Consider the following 18,386-nt stretch of genomic DNA (forward strand, 5'->3'; position numbering starts at 1 on the left):
AAAATTGAAGTTACTGACAGACACCATGTCAGAAGATCACGCTAATTCAATTGTCCCACATCAGTGAGGGCTCAATCACAGCCACTTTAGACGGACAACCCAAACAGCTGCCAGACATCTGCAGGCAAAGGAAATGGGAAAAATGGCAATACTCAGTATACTACTGCCACAAGCCTCCTGGCAGCCAGAAGAGCAGAGTTGCAACGGGAGCACTAATAAGCTACCTGCGCAGGGGACAGAGACACCGACACAAACACAGAAGAGGTGGGATATTTCCAGTTTATGACGACACGGGATCAAGCCAAGACACAGGGAAGAGGCTTTGCACTTAAAGTGGTTTGCATCCTTATTTATTACCTCAGATTTTACAATGAGTGACTCTTGACCTCAAAGCACATTGCATTTTTCAGATTTCAGTTTTTAGCAAATGGCAACTAGTTAATTCGGGCATTGTAACCAGTCACACTGTAATTGTCGGGAGATTTAAAAGGACAATGTGCTCATCTTAACAGTTCAGACAGTAGATGCACCACACAGATTGATACAACGCTATATGGACTGCTACTATATTTCACCCCAATCAGCGCTGAACTTAGTGATCTTAGCCAGAGGAGCAATGAAATATCTAATTTGCACTTGTGGCTCTGTGGTGGTGTGTGGTGGTGGTGGGGTAGAAAGATCAGCCACGCTTCATCACAATTCAGGCTAAACTGGGAAATGCACCCATTGACAGGGGGTTAGGCTGCAATGCGAATAAGAGCCTGTTAAACTCACATAGGCAACTACTGTCAACGTACCAGGGTACTGCTGCTGAATGCAGAACCATACCCCAACAGAAGTCCCCAGCAGTCGGGTGGGAAGAAGTGAACACCAGTGGCATGATAAAGACAGGAACCTAAATGCCTTCAACAATACAGTGGTGCTTGTTTCCCACAAAAAACTAAATTTAGCTGCTCCTCAAATACAGTCTTGTATACACACACACGCCTTCATGTACATCAAACTGTCTCCGCATATATTGGAGATACTCCTTAATTCCCCATTTCAGCTAAAGCTTCTTAAGAACCAATCCTGGCATCAGGCAACAATTCAATCCCAACAACTGAACAATATAGACATGCTGCAAACAGTGCCAGTGGTTAAACAGCACCATGGCCATAGCATCAGAGCTACAGGTCAGTGTTACATATATACACATAAGAGAAATTGATTGTTGCTGGTCAATCATTCAAGCAACAGGCAAATAAAGAGTTTAATTCGGGCAGTGACGGGACAATAATCACTTTTAACCACAAAATTTATAACAGGTACACATGCAAAATCTATTTAGCCAGCAATACATCAGCATTTCAGAAGTTTACATTACACCTACAAATGCAAAAAGCTTTAAATGTGTAACATGGCCTTTTACATGGCACAACGCCAAAATGAATTAGCGTGCAGAACACAACTCAGTTTTAAACAATCACCATCTGTAACATATGGATTTCAACCAAGGTACGTTAAAATTAAAGTTACAATTTTTAAAGCTGACCGTGACCCCCACACGACAGTAACAAACGGCTGGAAGCAGGGCAGACATCTTTAATTTTTTTTCAGTCGCAAAGCCTGCAACAGGCCCCACTCGAGCCAGGCTTGATCCTTCGTAACAGTTTCAAGTACACAAGACAGAAATATTTACATTCTACAAAAAAAGGTAATTTCACCTTCTCTTTCCCTCAACGAGGGAAACAAAGGGCATCATGCGGAGGGGAGCACCATACATGCAAAGGTGAGTCAGTTTTTTAAAAAAAAACACAACTTGGCTAGACCCTGTTCTAAACAAGAAAGACACAGCAATACGCTCAGGGGACTGTTTCATGTACAGTGGGGGGGGGTGGAGGCCTAAGGTCACAGTAGAAAGTGCTTGCAGGCAGACCAATAACACCATTTCATAAATGCATTTTTTAAAGAAAATTTAAAATGCAGATTAATTTTAAACAATCTCTTCCTTCTTGTTTATATGCATCCTCGTTTGATGCAAAGTAATTCAAACTGTCATCGAAGATTGGAGGAGGTGTGAGAAGCTGCTTTTGGAGCAAGGAAGGGGGTGAGTTTATTAATTATGAATGAATATTAAATAAACATTTGGTAATTAGCAGAGGTAAGGCAGTCATAACGCCTCTCACTCCCAACCAAACCATCCCTTGAATGAGAGCTGCCACGTCTGTTTTTATATCACCTCCCCCTTTCTGGGTTATTCTGTGGACATCTTAACCCAACTCAAATAAAAAAATGTTTTTGCCATTAAATATTAATTTTAATGCTCGTTTTGACTGCGGGTTCTGGGGCAGGTTTTCTTTCTTTCCCACCACACTTAACACCATGATTTCAAGGGCCGCTCTCTCCTCACCATCTCCTGACCGCCCACTCGATGTAGGCCTCACAGCCTCGGCCTTGCCCGAGTGCGAGGCAGCGCCTCGGTCACTCGAGGCCCGGGAAACGCGACGGGACCTAGCGGGCGCAGGAAGAAGGGAGGGAAGGTGGCGTTTCGCTACCCGGGGGTGATTGTGTGGCTGTGTGACCGGACACATTTCCTCTCTCGCTCTCCCCGAACACGTTACCTCGGGTAAAGCAGGAAAGTCCGTCTCCGCCTCTCTCACCACCGCTGCGGATTCTCCGATTCTAAGATGGCTGCCGCGCAGCACGTCACGTGACTGCCTCAGCGGCCCGGGGATACCCGGATGTGGGCGGAACCCGCAGCACGTGCCGCGCGGGAAACAAAACACAAACTTTCAAACCCCAGGCTGAGACTCCGCCCCCTCTCGCTCCTCACCCAAGGTGAACCCCGCCCTCTCTCGTTCCTCAACCAGGGTGAAGCCCCACCCTCTCTTGTTTCTTACGCAGGGTGAAACCCCGCCCACTATCTCTCCTCACCCAGGGTGAAGCCCCGCCTCCTCACGCCTCACCCAGGTTGAAGCCCCGCCCCCTCTCGCTCCTCACTCGGGGGATGAAGCCCCGCCCCCTCACACTTCATCCAGGTTGTACACCCGCCCCATCTCGCTCCTCACTCGGGGGGGGGAAGCCCCGCCTCCTCACACCTCACCAAGGGTGAATCCCTGCCCCCTCTCGCTCCTTACTCAGGGTGAAGCCCCGCCCCCTCACACCTCACCCAGGGTGAAGCCCCGCCCCCTCACACTTCATCCAGGTTGTACACCCGCCCCATCTCGCTCCTCACTCGGGGGGGGGGGGGGAGGAGTGAAGTCCCGCCCCCTCACACCTCACCCAGGGTGAAGCCCCGCCCCCTCACGCTCCTTACCCGGGGTGAAGCCCCGCCTCTTCTCGCTCCTTAATTGGCTGTATCCCCGCCCCCTCACACCTCATCCAGGGTGAAGCCACGCCCCCTCTCACTCCTCACCCAGGATAAAGCTCCGCCCCCTCACACTCATCACCCAGGGTGAAGCCCCGCCCCCTCTCACTCATCACCCAGGGTGAAGCCCCGCCCCCTCTCACTCATCACCCAGGGTGAATCCCCGCCCCCTCTCGCACCTCACCCAGGGTGAATCGCCGCCCCCTCACACCTCACTCAGGGTGAAGCCCCGCCCCCTCTCGCACCTCACTCAGGGTGAAGCCCCGCCCCCTCTCGCACCTCACTCAGGGTGAAGCCCCGCCTCTCTCGCTCCACCCACGATGAAGCCCCGCCCCCTCTCACCTCCCCTGGGCTGGGTTGGTGGGTTTTATGTTTTTTATCTCCTGAACAACGACCGTGGAGATATAAGTACTGTATTAAATAGCATAACTCGTTATACTACTTACTATAACTACATATATTCATTTAAGTGATATTTCAAAAACTTGAAGACCTAATAAGTTAAATATAACACAATAAGAGATGGCAGGGTAGGTGTTGAGTTGCAGCTGTAGTATGTGGGAGCCAGCGACACACCAACCACATCTGCAATAAGCGCCTGCAGTTCAAGCTTCAGATATTGCATTGCATCAGGGAGGGAAAAGGTTACCTGGACACTGTGTTCCAGGAGACCATCACACGCCTTAGATTAAGTCCTTGTGTTGTTCTCCTTGGAACAAAGGGGATTGAGGGGAGATTTAATAGAAGCGTACGAGATTATGACAGCCTTAGTTGGGGGAGTAAAAAAAAATGTTGTCATATTAGACAGTACAGTTTGTGGGATTAGGTACTATTCCCTGTAGCTGAGGGCATGTCCCGAAGGCTGTGTTGCCTGCCCAGTGCCAGGACATCTCCTTGGGGCTGGAGAGCAACTTGGAGTGGGAGGGGAAGGATCCAGCTGTCATGCTCCACTTGGGTACCAACAACATAGCTAGGATGAAGGGAAAGGTTCTGCTGGGGGAGTATGAACAGCTAGGGGCTAAATTAAAAAGCAGAACCACAAAGGTAATAAATGTTAGATTACTATCTGAGCCAAATTGGCATAGGATAAATAAGATCAGAAAGTTGAATCCACAGCTTAAAGATTGGTGTAGGAGAAATGAGTTTCAATTCAGAGGGCACTGGCCCCATCACTGGGGAAAGCATAAGGTGTTTCTGTGGAACAGACTTCACCTGAAGCACGCAGGGACCAGTGTCCTGGTGAATCTGGTGGGCTGTAGAGAGGACTTTAAACTAAATAGTTGAGTGGGAGGGTTCAGGTGAGGGTAAATTATAAAAGTTAAATGGAAAGGACAAAGCAATAGTACTGGATAGCAATACGGGTAATGATAACTAGAGTGGGACAGGAAGGGACAGAGCAGAGATATAACAGTGCACCAGCAAATAGGGTCAGAGTAGAGAAAATGGTTTTAAAAAAGGCTCTTTATCTGAATGCACGTAGCATTCTTTCCAAGACAGATGAATTGATGACACAAATAGAAATAAATGGGTATGATCTAAGCCATTATTACAGAGACATGGTTGCAAGATGACCAAGGCTGAGAAATGAATATTCAAGGCTGTTTGACATTTCGAAAGGATAGGATGAAAGGAAAAGGAGGTGAGGTAGCTCTGTTAATAAAGGATAAGATTAGTACAGTAATGAGAAATGTTCTTGGCTCAGAAGGTCAAGATGTAGAATCAGTTAGGTGGAGATAAGAAATAGCAAGGGAAAGAAATCACTGGTGGGAGTCATTTATAGGCCCCCTAATAGTAGTTACATTTTAGGACAGAGTATAAACCAAGAAACAACGGGGGCTTCTAAGAAAGGTATTACAATAATCATGGGTGACTGTAATCTTCATAAAGATTTGACAAATCAAATTGGCAAGGGTAGCCTTGAGGACAAGGAAAAGGGTGGGGTGCTGCCAAATCTAGAGCACCCTGGTTGTCTAGAAGCATATAGGGTAAGATAAAGCATAAAAAGAAAGCTTATGACAGTCACAAAAAACATAATACTTTAGAAAGCCGAGGGGACTATAGAAAGTGTGTGGGGGGGGTGGGGGTTGCAGTTAAAAAAATAAATTAGAAAAGCAAAGAGAGGACATGAAAAATATCGGTAAGTAAAATCAAGGAAAACCCAAAGATGTTTTACCTGTACATTAAGAGCAAGAGGATAACTAAAGAAAGGGTAGGGCCTATCAGAGATGTGCAAGATAACTTATGCATGAATGCATAATGAATACTTTGTCTCTGTCTTCACAAAGGAGAGGGATGAGACAGACATTGTAGTTAAAGAGGAGGAGTGTGAAATATTAGATACGATAAGCATAATGAGAGAGGAAGTACTAGAGGGTCTGACATTTTTGAAAGTGGGTAAATCATCAGGGCCAGATGAATTGTATTCCAGACTGTTAAAGGAAGCCAGGGAGGAAATAGCAGATGCTCTGAGGATCATTTTCAAATCCTCATGAGATACAAGCGAGGTACCTGAGGATTGGAGATCTGTGAACGTTGTACCATTGTTCAAAAAGGGTGCGAGGGATAGTCTGACCTCAGCGGTGGGCAAATTATTAGAATCGATTCTGAGAGGTAGGATAAACTGTCACTGAAAAGGGCAAGGATTAATCAGGGATAGTCAGCATGGATTTGTTAGGGAAAGTCATGTCTTACTAACGTAATTGAATTTTTTGAGGAAGTAACAAGGCGGATGAGGGTAGCACAGTGGATATTGTCTACATGGATTTTAGTAAGCATTTGACAAGGTCCCACTTGGGATTAGGTACTATTCCCTGTAGCTGAGGGCATGTCCCGAAGGCTGTGTTGCCTGCCCAGTGCCAGGACATCTCCTTGGGGCTGGAGAACAACTTGGAGTGGGAGGGGAAGGATCGATGGGAGGATTTTAGTAAGCATTTGACAAGGTCCCACAGGGCAAACTGGTCAGAAAAGTAAAAGCCCATGGAATACAGGCAAGTTAGATCCAAAATTAGCTCAGTGTTGGGTCCCTTGCTGTTTGTGGTATATATTAATGATTTGGACTTAAATGTGGGAGGCATGATTGGGAAATTTGCAGATGACACAAAAATTGGCCGTGTAGTTGATAGTGAAGAGGATAGCTGTAGACTCCAGAATGATATCAATCATTTGGTTGAAAAGTGCAAATGGAGTTCAATCAAGAGAAGTGTGCGGTAATGATTTGGGGAGGGCAAACAAAGCAAGGAAATACACAATAAATGGGAGGATATTGAAGTGGTGGAGGAAATGAGAGACCTTGGAGTGCATGTCCACAGGTCCCTAAAGGTGGTAGGACAGGTAGATAAAGTGGTGAAGAAGGCACATGGAATGCTTTCCTTTATTGGTATAGAATACAAAAGCAGGGATGTAATGCTGGAACTGTATAAAATGCTGGTTAGGCCACAGCTGGACTATTTCATAATGTTCTGGTCACCACATTACAGGAAGTGCATAATTGCTCTGGAGAGAGTACAGAGGAGATTTACAAGAGTGCTTGAAAGTTGCAGCTATGAGGAAAGATTGCATAGGCTGGGATTGTTTTCCTTAGAATAGAGGGGTGACTTAATTGAGGTGCACAATATTATGAGGGGCCTAAATTGAGTAGACAGGAAGGACCTGTTTCCCTGAGCGGAGAGGTCAATTACCAGGGGGCACAGATTTAAGGTAATTGGTAGAAGGATTTGAGGGGACACGAGAAACCCTCAACTCAATTAAAACATACCTGAACATGCACCTGAAGCACTGTAACCTGCAAGGCTACGGACCAGGTACTGGAAGGTGGGATTAGAATGGGCAGCTAGGTTTTTCAGTCAGTGCAGACACGATGGGGTGAACGGCCTCTTTCTGTGCCATAACGTTTCTATGGTTCTCTGGTGCATTTGTTGCTTAGAATAATACATTGTGGAACCAGCCAGGGAGGAGGCTATTTTAGACCTGGTAATGTATAATGAGACAGGATTAATTAATGATCTCATAGTAAAGGATCCTCTAGGGAAGAGTGATCATAACATGATGGAATTTCACATTCAGTTTGAGGATGAGAAACGTGGGTCTGAAACTAGTGTCTTAAACTTAAATAAAAGCATTTACAAAGGTATGAAGACAGAGTTGGCGAAAGTAGACTGGAAAAATAGTTTAAAATGTAAATGGTAAATAAGCAGTGGCACACATTTAAGGAGCTATTTCAAAACTTCAACAAAAATATATTCCATTGAGAAAAGAAAGACTCTATGAGAAGGATGAACCATCCTTGGCTATAAGGAAGTTAAGAATAGTATCAAATTGAAAGAAAAGGCGAACAATGCTGTGAAGATTAGTAGTAGGCCAAAGGATTGGGAAAATTTTAGAAACCAGCAAAGGATGGCTTAAGAGAAAAATTAGAATATGAGAGTAAACTAGCAAAAAATATAAAAACAGATAATAGGAGCTTCGACAAGTATATAAAAAGGAAGAGAGTAGCTAAAGTAAACTTTGGTCCCTTGGAATCCATTATGAAGGAAGTAGTAGCAGGACATTTAGAAAATCATAATACAATCAGGCAGAGTCAACATGGTTTTATAATAGAGAAATTATGTTTGACAAGTTTTTTTTAGAGTTTTTGAGGATGAATGAGCAGACTGGATAAAGGGGGACCAGTAGATTTGGTGTATTTGGATTTCCAAAAGGCATTCGATAAGATGCCACATAAAAGTTTACTACACAAGATAAGAGCTCATGGTGTTGGGGGTAATATATTGGCATGGATAAAGGATTGGCTAACTAATAAAAAACAGCATCAGGATAAATGGGTCATTTTCAGGTTGGCAAACTGTAACTAGTAGAGTGCCACAGGGATCAGTGCTGGGATTTTAACTATTTACCATTTATATTAATGACTTGGATGAAGGGACAGCGTGTATTGTAGCCAAATTTGCTGATGATACAAAGATAGGCGGGAAAGGAAGACACAAAGAGTCTGCAAAGATAGGTTAAGTAAGTAGGCTAAGAATTGGCAGATAGAGTATAATGGGAGAAAATGTGAGGTTATCTACCTTGGTAGGAAGAATAGAAAAGCAGAATATTATTTCAATGAAGAGAGACTACAGAATGCTGTGGTGCAGAGGGATCTGGGTATCTTCACACATGAATCACAAAAGCATGTAGGTAAAGCAATAATTAGGAAGGCAAATGGCATGTTGGCATTTATTGCAAGGAGGATAGAGTATAAAAGTAGGGAAGTTTTGCTACAACTGAACAGGGCATTGGTGAAATCTCACCAAGAGTTTTGGTCTCCTTATTTAAGGAGGGATACAGTTGCATTGGAAGCAGTTCACAGAAAGTTCACTGGGTTGATTCCTGGAAAGAAGAGGTTGTTTTATGAGGAAAGGTTGAGCAGGTTGGGCCTATACTCATTGGAGTTTAGAAGAATGATAGGTGATCTTATTGATTGAGGAGGCGTGACAAGGTAGGTGTTGAGAGGATATTCCCCTTGTGGGAGAATCTAGAACTAGGGGGCACAGTTTCAGAATAAGGGATCTCCCATTAAAGACAAGGAGGAATTTCTTCTCTCAGACCTTTGGAATTCTCTGCCCCAGAGACCTGGGAGGCTATGTCATTAAATATATTCAAGGCTGAGTTAGACAGATTTTCGATCTACAAGGGAGTAAAGGGTTCTGGAGGGCAGGCAGAAAAGTGGAGTTGAGGCCACAAACAAATTATCCATGATCATTGAATGGCAAAGCAGGCTCAAGAGGCTGAATGGCCTACTCCTGCTCCTAATTCTTATTTTCTTATGTTCAAATGAGGTCCCACCCCATCTAACACCTCACCTAGACTGTCTCTGCTCCCTCTCACACCTCACCCAGACTGAGGGACCACCTCCTCATCTCTCCCAGATTGAGGCCCCACCCCTCTCACATCCAGACTGAGGCTCCACCCCTTCTTACCCAGACAGAATCTCCACACCCTCACACCCAGGTTGAGGTTCTTTCCCTCAGACCCAGACATCCTGAGCATTGGCCAGCCACATAAATACTGTAGCTAGAAGAGCAGGTCAGAGGCTGGGAATTCTGCCTCGAGGAACTCACTTCTTGACTCCCCAAAGCTTATCCACCATCTACAAGACACAAGTCAGAAGTGTGATTGAATACTCTCCACATGCCTGGATGGATGCAGTTGCAACAACACTCAAGCTCGGGGCAAAGCAGCCCGCTTGATTGGCACCCTATCCACAAACATTCATTCCCTCCACCACCGACGCACAGTGGCAGCAGTGTGTACCATCTACAAGATGCACTGCAGCAACTCACCAAGGCTCTTTTGACAGCAACTTCCAAACCTGCGACCTCTACCACCTAGAAGGACAAGGGCAGCAAATGCATGGGAACACCACCACCTGCAAGTTCCCCTCCAAGCCACACACCATCCTGACTTGGAAACATATTAGCCATTGCTTCATCGTCACTGGGTCAGAATCCTGGTGCTCCCTCCTTAACAGCACCTTGGATGTACCTGCATCACACAGATTGCAATGGACCAAGAAGACGGCTCACCACCATCTTCTCAAGGGTAATTAGAGGTGGGCAATAAATGCTGGTCCAACCAGTGATATCCATGTCCCATGGACAAATAAAGAAAAAAGAAATGGGAGTTTGTGTTGAGAGAGTGGAAGCAATGAAGGGTTAGAGGACAAAGGTGGGGTTACAGAATTTGGTGGTGAATGTGAAAGGGTGCAATAAGATGTAAGTGGGAATAAGAGGGTTTGGTGATGAAAGAGAAGGGAAAGGGACAAATGTGTGGAGACAAGTAAAAATATATATCAAGCACTGTTGGGTTTTGAGAGAATTGGCATTTGGACTTTGAATCCAACTGCAGCAAATGGGGGGGGGGGGGTGGGCGCGGGTAGTTGGAATGCTGAGTGGGCAGAATGGGACAGTTCTCAAAACAGATTTCCAGCATTAGCTCAGTGACTAGGGAAGCTAAAATTACTTAAAATAAAGCTAAATCATACAAGTTCCCACAATCCTCAGTCTTTCAACTGACTGATTCACCAACACCCCTGCCGCCATGAATCAGTCCAAGCCATTTCCCACTGCTACACCCTTTTCCACCACCACCAGATCATGTACAGGGGTGGGGAGGTGCTGGTTTGGAAGTACTGGGGGAGTGGGGGGGAGAATTCCTGGGGAGGGGTTAGCACTGGTTCAGGGGATACCAGGGGATAGTGGCACCATGCACAATAGTCTTGGGTCTGTCAGCATTAGCAAAGACTGTAGCAGCATGGGGAATTGGTGATACTGGGGATGATTGTGGCATCTGGCACAACTAGGAAGGTGGTGTGGGGCGGAGGGGCATTCCAGGATTTGGCTGCTTCTGGTGGGGGGGGTTGGGCAGGGCTGCATGGAGGTTCTCTCCAACTCGTTGTACTCTCCCACCTGACCTCCTGCTGGATGCTGCGATTCGCTCCATCCTCTAGAAAGCTAACAAGGAAGAACTGAGATGGCAGACTTATCAGAAGTTGCTGGGACTCTCTAGAAAAGAGAAGGCTGAGAGGTGACCAATGGAAGACATTTAAGATAATGAAAAGGTTCAAGAGGGTAGACATGGAGAAAATGTTTCCACTTCTGGGTGTGTCCAAAACTAGATAGTCTTTAATAAATCCAATCGGGAATTCAGGAGAAACTTCTTTACCTGGAGAGTGGTGAGAATGTGGAACTCGCTACCTCAGGGAGCGGTTGAGGTAAAAAGCATTTATGGAGATGCACGAGGGAGAAAGGAATAGAACGTTATGCTAATAGGGTGAAATAAAGAAGGGTGAGGGGAGGCTCCTGTAGAGCATAAACCCCAGCATAGACTAGTTGGGCCGAATGGCCTGTTCCTGTGCTTTAGACACGATGTAAATCTACATATATAAATAATGGTGGGAGCAGGAGGTAAAAGGTAAGATTGGGGGAGGCTGGTGAGATAAGACTGGTGAAGGGTCTAACAGCGTTTTGCGACACAAGATGTTCTCCCATCCTCACAGCAGTGGCAATAGGGACAGAATGGAAGGAGAAGAGACAGTGTGAAGAACTGGCTAGACAGCGGGGTTGAGGGGTGTGCTGGTGGAGGGGGGAAACACCAACCAGAAGCAACAACAAAGGAAGATCACAGCAGACCAAAGTTCTACTTGATCACATTATGAACTCAGCCCATCAGAGGTAAGTGCACACAGATTTGTGCCACCTACTGTGCAGACACATCCAGGAGGACAGAATCACATCTCAATGTCTTAAGTGTGACACAAAACCGTGACAGGAAAGGTGTTATAGGCAGTATTTATTACAGGAAGTGTACACATACACATTTTTCATCTATTATCCCAGGACTTTCACTATATAACTGACCAAGGCAAGCATGCAGAGGTGTAATGCATTCTCCACAAGCTCAGGACTGCTTCAAATATCGAGTTGGATTTAGCCGCTGTCAGTGATTCCCTGAAGCATTCTGTTTTCTTGCTTCTTGCAGACGTTGATTCCGACTGTCCTATACGTACTAGCTTTGTAGCAGGGCAATGGTAGGATTCTGAGAAGAGTAGAGAAACAGAGGGACCTTGGAGTGCAAGTCCACAGATCCCTGAAGGTAACATTAAAGGTAGATAAGGTAGTTAATAAAGCATATAGGATACTTTCCTTTATTGGCTGAGGAGGGAGGGTTAGCTAGAATTATATAAAATGCTGGAGTACAGTGTACAGTTCTGCATTACAGGAAGCTTGCGATTGCACGAGAGAGGGTACAGAGAAGATTTACCAGGACGTTGGCAGCAATGGAGAATTTTAGCTATGAGGAAAGATTATATAGGCTGGGGTTGTTTTCTTTGGAACAGAGGAAGCTCAGGGGAGATTCATTTGAGATGTATAAAATTATGACGGGCCTATATAGAGTGAATAGGAAGAATCTATTTCCCTTAGCAGAGAGGTCAATAACCAGGAAGCATCGACTTAAAGTAACTGGTAAAAGGATTGGGCGGGGGGGGTTCAGGAGAATTTTTTTCACTGAGGGCGAGAAGAACTCACTACCTGAAAGGGTGGTAAAGGCAGAACCCCTTATCACATTTAAAAATTACTTAGATATGCACTTAAGATGCTGTAAACTGCAAGGCTACAGACTAAAAGGGAAAAAAAAGACTTGCATTGATATAGTACCTGTCACAACCACTGGATGTCTCAAAGTGCTTGACAGCCGCTGAAATGCTTTTGAAGTGTAGCTACTGCTGTAATGTAGGAAACGCAGCAGCCAATTTGCGCACAGCAAGCTCCCACAAATACCAATCTAATAATAACCAGATGATCTGTTTTCGTGATGTTGATTAATGGACAAATATTGGCCAGGATATTCAGGGATAACCTCCCCCCCCCTGCTCTTTTTTTCTTCAAAATAGTGCCACGGGATCTTTTACATCCACCTGATCAGGCAGGTGGGGCTTCGGTTTAGCGTCGCAACCAAAAGGCGGCACCTCCAACAGTGCAGCACTCCCTCAGTACTGAACTGGAGTGTCAGCCTTGATTTTTTTTGTGCTCAAGCCCTGGAGTGGGACTTGAACCCAGAGGCAAGAGTGCGACTTGAACCCAGAGGCAAGAGTGCGACCACCTGAGCCACAGCTGCCACCAAGAATTGGAAAGTGGGATCAGACTGGATGGCTCTTTTCTGGGCTGGCACAGCCACGCTGGGCCGAATGGCCTCTTACTGTACTTTATATTCTTGTGTTTCGATGTTACTAATGAAATGCCTCTGCCTTCTGGAATGGATCACCGTGTGTTACGCACTTGCAGTCCTTCAGTCTTGCTGAAGGCAGACCGAACTAACACTAGGTATGGTGGCATTCAGTTTATTCTGTGAGACGCTTCATTCCACAGTACAAGAAGACAGACCCTGAAGAGGGACTCATGGTACAATCAGTGCAACATCATGAATGTACGATCACACAACAACTTGCTTTCATAAAGCATCCTCATCATAGTAAAACATCCCAAGGCACTTCACAGGGGTGTAATAAGACCAATATTTAACACACAAGATATTAGGACAGGCGACCAAAAGCTTGGTCAAAGAGTTCGGTTATAAGAAGTGTCTTAAAGGAGGAGAGAAAGGCGGAGAGGTTTTTGGGAGGAAATTCCAGAGCTTAGGGCCAAGGCAGCTGAAGGCACGGCCACCAATCCGGATAAAAATCGGGGATGCGCAAGAGGCCAGAATTGGAAGAACGCAGAGTTCTTGGAGGGTTGATACGCTAAGGGTCATACACACGCATAAACCTAACCTGTCCAAAATAAAAGGGTCATCATTAAAGTCATGGAGAGGGGGCGGTCGCTATGAGGAAATTCGCACGGGCCGAGCTCGGAGCCCAAATCTTGAAAATAAAGCTGGGGACTTGATGCCCCAACACAAGAAGACAAATATTTCTATCTTTGTGAATGGATGACGCAACAGGACAAGCTACTTCCTTATGGGTATACCTCTGAGTTCCACTTCAGTAAACACAGTAAAGAGGCAGTTGTGTTTGTGATTTTTTTATTTTAACAATTTGCTCTGCTGAAGGTGCTGTCTTTTGCTGGAGTACAGTTCCCATGGGGACTGATCTCCCTTTCCCCAGAGAGTGAAGCTTAAGTCTTCCGACATGGGTGCAGCTAATATCCAAAACAGTGTTACCTGGACCCAAATATCATTTGTACCCAATTCTCAAGGGCCTCCCCTTAGTTACAATTGTACAATTCAGGTGCAGTGCTGAACAAATGAAGAGAGCACGCCAAGTGGTGGGAGTAGAATATTGCATGCAGATAGAATTCAAAGGAGAAGAAGAGCAGACAATTAAAGGGAAGTGTCAGAATTAAGACGGCAAAAAAAATCCTTCCAGCGTTAGAAAAAACTCAGAAGGCATTTCAACTCATTAGCAACCTTTGGCAAGGCTGAAAGTTGCCAGTTCTCTTAAAATGGACAGCACAGATTTGTGTTAGGCAAGTGTACTGAGGGTTACAGAACCTAGGCAGGTAGAATTGAATGGCGAAAGGGGCTCAATGGCCTGCTAGTAGCGAGTTACACATTCTGATCATGAGTAAAGAGGTTTCTCCTGAATTCCCTATTGGGTTTATTAGTGACTGTCTTATATTTATGGCCCCTAATTATGGTCTCGCCCACAAGTGGGAAACATCTGCTCTACATCTCCTCTACCAAACCCTTTCATAATTTTAAAGCTCGCTATCAGGGGTGACTAAAACTAGAGGGCATAGATTTAAGGTGAGAGGGAGGAGGTTTAAAGGGGTTCAAAGGGGTAATTTTTTCACACAAAGAATAGTGGGTATCGGGAGTGAGCTGCCTGAGGAGGTGGTGGAGGCAGGAACAGTAGCGACATTGAAGAGGCATCTGGACAGGTACTTGAATGAGCAAGGCATAGAGGGATATGGAATGAATGCAGGCAGGTGGGATTAGTATAGATAGGCATTATGGTCGGCATGGACGCGGTGGGCCGAAGGGCCTGTTTCTATGCTGCACGACTCTACGACTCTAGGTCACCCCCTCAGCCTTCTCTTTTCTGTGGAGAAAAGAGCTCCAGCCTGTTCAATCCCTCCTGATAGGTATAACCAACATTCCCTGTCATTTTTTCTCAAGTGCACAGGCAATCTCTTTAAGTGCACTGCCCCTTTAAATTCTTTGCACACCACGTATGTGGGTTATTTTAAAAAGGCCGACTTGTGCGCAGCCTGCACGGGGACTTTCGGGTTCCACACAGCTTAGAGGGAACATAGGTTATCACCTCTCAGTTCTGGTATCATCATAGTTTTTACACCTTCTCCAGGGCTTGTATATCCTTTCTATAAAACAGATTCTAGAACCGCACACAGTACTCCAAGTGTGGTCTAACCGAGATTCTACACGTTTAACATAACTTCTCTGGTGTCCTGAATGGTATTTATCCCTCAACCAACACTAAAACAGATTAGCTGGCCATTTATTTCATTGCATGTTTGTGGGGCCTTGCTGTGCACAAGTTGCTGCTGCATTTCATACATTACAACAGTAACAACACTTTAAAAGTACTTAATTGGCTGTAAAGTGCTTTGGGACATTCTGAGGTTGTGGAGGGCGCTATGTAAATGCAATTCTTTACTTCCCTTGTCTGTTCTTTTGAACTGATTCTAATTTGGTGACCCCCATTTGTACCGGCCATGCCGTTTCCCCGATGTTGACCACTCCGCACTGTGGTTCGCAGCCTCTGGTGAGTTTCCCCATCATGACAAAGGGGGAAAGGAACGGGTTCGGCCTTGGAAGCTGTCGGGCAAGAACTCTCACTCCTCCCCCACCCCCGCATGTTTCCAAAACCACCAACTCTACTTCCGGATCGTCTCCCGGATCGGCGGCAGCAGCAGCAATGTCGGGAAGATCCATCATCGATTCCTGGGAGGTACCCCCCCGACAGTCTGGGAGGACTGGCAACCCGACCGCAGGTTCACACGTGTGAATTCAGACAGGATCTTGTCCTTCGCAGTCGGAACAGCCTGCCTTCACTCATACCCAAACAACGGTGACTCGAGTGAGGTACTGAACCCTCCAGGACTGAACCACAAGTAGTGCCTTCGGGAGGGGGGGCGGGGGGGAAAAAGGGCAAAAATGGAAAACCTTGACCAGGAGTGGCACATGCTAACAAGCATAAATTGGGAAATCGCAGGCCCACAGGTCCTGATTTTTTCCGATTAATCAATGGAAAATCTAGTCTGTGAGTCCACTATTTCCCTTCTCCCTCCTTCCCAGTGCTTCTCAACAGGCATGTCCAGTTGTGTAATTCACTTCTTTAAAGCAATATTTTGGTGTGATTACAGAGCTCCCACTTTGGGGGATGGGTAGCCATTAACTCGGAGACGCCCGTGGATGTTGGAACTATCTCTCAGAGACAATGAGGCCATTAGCAGCTCATTTGCCTCCCATTCCCTCCCTCAGTCGCCTGTCTGGTTCTGGGAAAGGAAGGTTGCTGACTATTTGTTCAGGGTGAACTGGGCCAGTGCCTTGCTGTCGATTGGATTGGATTCTGGCACAACGGAGTTTCTACCTGGATAGTCATTGCAAAGTCACAGCCAACTGCAAGTGCCTGCTGGTTAGCAGGGGATCTCACTCCTGAGGCACATCCCTCACAGCCCCCTTCTCAGTTGGAGACGTCTGCTGGACGCACTCGGGGATGTAGGTAAAGTTGCAATCGCACAGTCGTAAACCATTACTTATTGAAGCAGTTTGAGGTCTGATCAGACTGGGTGCTTTGTAAGTGAATCATCGGCAGGGCCTAATACCTCATGGATGCTGGAAATGCACAGACCTGAAGTGTTAACTCTGTTTCTCTCTCCACAGACGCGGCCAGACCTGCTTTTTCTGTTTTCATTTAATAGGCAGGGCTACTGGTTTAAAGTGACTTAAACAGAGTAAAGGGAAGCATTTATTATGTGCTTCGTCACACCTGCGTGACGTCTCAAAGGACTTCACGTCCAGTGGGTCACTTTTTAAGGTGTCGTCACTGTTAGCACATGGCGGCCAATTTGCACAGAGCAAGTTCCCGCAAACAGAAAAATGACCAGTTAACAGGCCCAAAGCACAGGCTTCCTACTTGCAATATTGGTTGTGGTATTCCCCACTAGTGGTGATCTGCATGGGTCGGGAACACACTCTCCTGCTCGTGAGTCATCAGGACTACTTCTACCAAACAGAGTAAACAGCAGTATTTATCTTCATTCACTTTATCTGTTTGCTTTGGAGGAAATTCCCTCTTTTCTGCCCCCATTATTCTGTAGAAACTGCAAACAAGTGGCAAGCCCTGTGCAGTGATGTTATTTTGACTGAAGAAAGTCAGACTTGCATTTATGTAGCACCTTTCATGACCGCAGGGCACCCCGGAGTGTTTTACAGCCAATGAAATGTATTTTTGAAGTGTAGTCACTTATCGGGAACAGCTATTGGTAGCAGCACTGTCATTGACAGCACTCACTGATATCATAGAATCATAGAACGGTTACAGCACAAAAGGAGGCCATTCAGCCCATTGTGGCTGTGCTGGCTATTTAGGAACCAACTTCTCGGCATCAAGGCCCAGAGCCTTGTGCATCTCTGTGACTGTGTCTCAGTGGGCACTCACGGCTACTCAGTCAAAAGGTTGTGGGTTCATGTCCCACTCCAGAGACCTGCACACAAAATCTCGGCTGACCCACCCACTGCAGTACTGAGGGAGTGCTGCACTGTCGAAGGTGCTGTCTTTCAGATGAGACGTCAAACCAAGGCCCTGTCTGCTCTCTCAGGCAGACATAAAAGGTCCCCAGAGCACTATTTTGAAGTTCTCCCTGGTGTCCTGGGTCAATATTTATCCTTAAGCCAACAACGGGTTACCTAGTTGTTACCTCATTGTGGGAGCTTGCTGCACACAAATTGGATTTCCTGCATTACACCAGCGACTATGCTTCAAAAGCACTTAATTGACTGTAAAACGTCTTGGGATATCCTGAGGTTGTGTAAATGCTAGTCTTTCTTTCTTTGCTTTGATTACGTGGTGCCCTTTCCTAGGCCACAAAGCTGATTCCGTGCGTTCGTGCGCTGGCACCACGACGCAGAATAGCCCTGGCGCAAGTGGGGAACATGACGGCCAATCTGCGCAAAGCAGAATCCCACAAACAGCAACGGGCTCATGAGCAGATCATCTGTTTTCAGTGATGATGGCGGAGGGATAGATATTGGCCCAGGACACCAGGGAGAAATCCACCCTGTTCTTCAAATATAGTTCCATGGGGTCTTTGAGAGGGTGCACAGAAATGGTGAGGCACAAATCCCGCGGCTGGCATATGGGGAAGGGACAGCCAGAGACGGTGCTGTCTTGGGCAGAGGGAGGGAAATTGAGGTCTGGGCAGTGAAATGGTCCTCACTGCCAGATTTAACCTCATTTCCCATTACTAACCCACCCATTTCAGATGGGATTGCAGAGGGAGAATGCAGCCCAATGTGGCAGGAGACTTTGAAAGACCAC

The 18,386-nt window shown here is 46.1% G+C and overlaps 2 protein-coding genes across 14 annotated transcripts in view; one reads left to right on the forward strand and one right to left on the reverse strand.

The window, feature by feature from the left end:
• LOC137357514 (GRB10-interacting GYF protein 2-like) overlaps positions 1 to 2,676 on the reverse strand; it is a 113,287-nt gene extending 110,611 nt beyond the window's left edge. For all 12 annotated transcript variants that reach the window (XM_068023865.1, XM_068023864.1, XM_068023867.1 and 9 more), the window contains exon 1: positions 2,604 to 2,676. The gene's annotated coding sequence lies outside the window, so the exon portion shown is untranslated. The remainder of the gene's footprint in view (positions 1 to 2,603) is intronic.
• The window catches only part of LOC137357518 (uncharacterized), a 35,887-nt gene continuing 19,119 nt past the window's right edge, over positions 1,619 to 18,386 (forward strand). The window contains exons 1-2 of one of the 2 annotated variants that reach the window (XM_068023882.1): positions 1,619 to 1,771; positions 2,026 to 2,089. The gene's annotated coding sequence lies outside the window, so the exon portion shown is untranslated. Of the gene's footprint in view, positions 1,772 to 2,011; positions 2,090 to 18,386 lie in introns of those variants that run through there. The other variant, XM_068023883.1, reaches the window with a different exon arrangement.

The sequence above is a fragment of the Heterodontus francisci genome, chromosome 48, assembly GCF_036365525.1.
Source record: "Heterodontus francisci isolate sHetFra1 chromosome 48, sHetFra1.hap1, whole genome shotgun sequence".
Taxonomy (NCBI): domain Eukaryota; kingdom Metazoa; phylum Chordata; class Chondrichthyes; order Heterodontiformes; family Heterodontidae; genus Heterodontus; species Heterodontus francisci.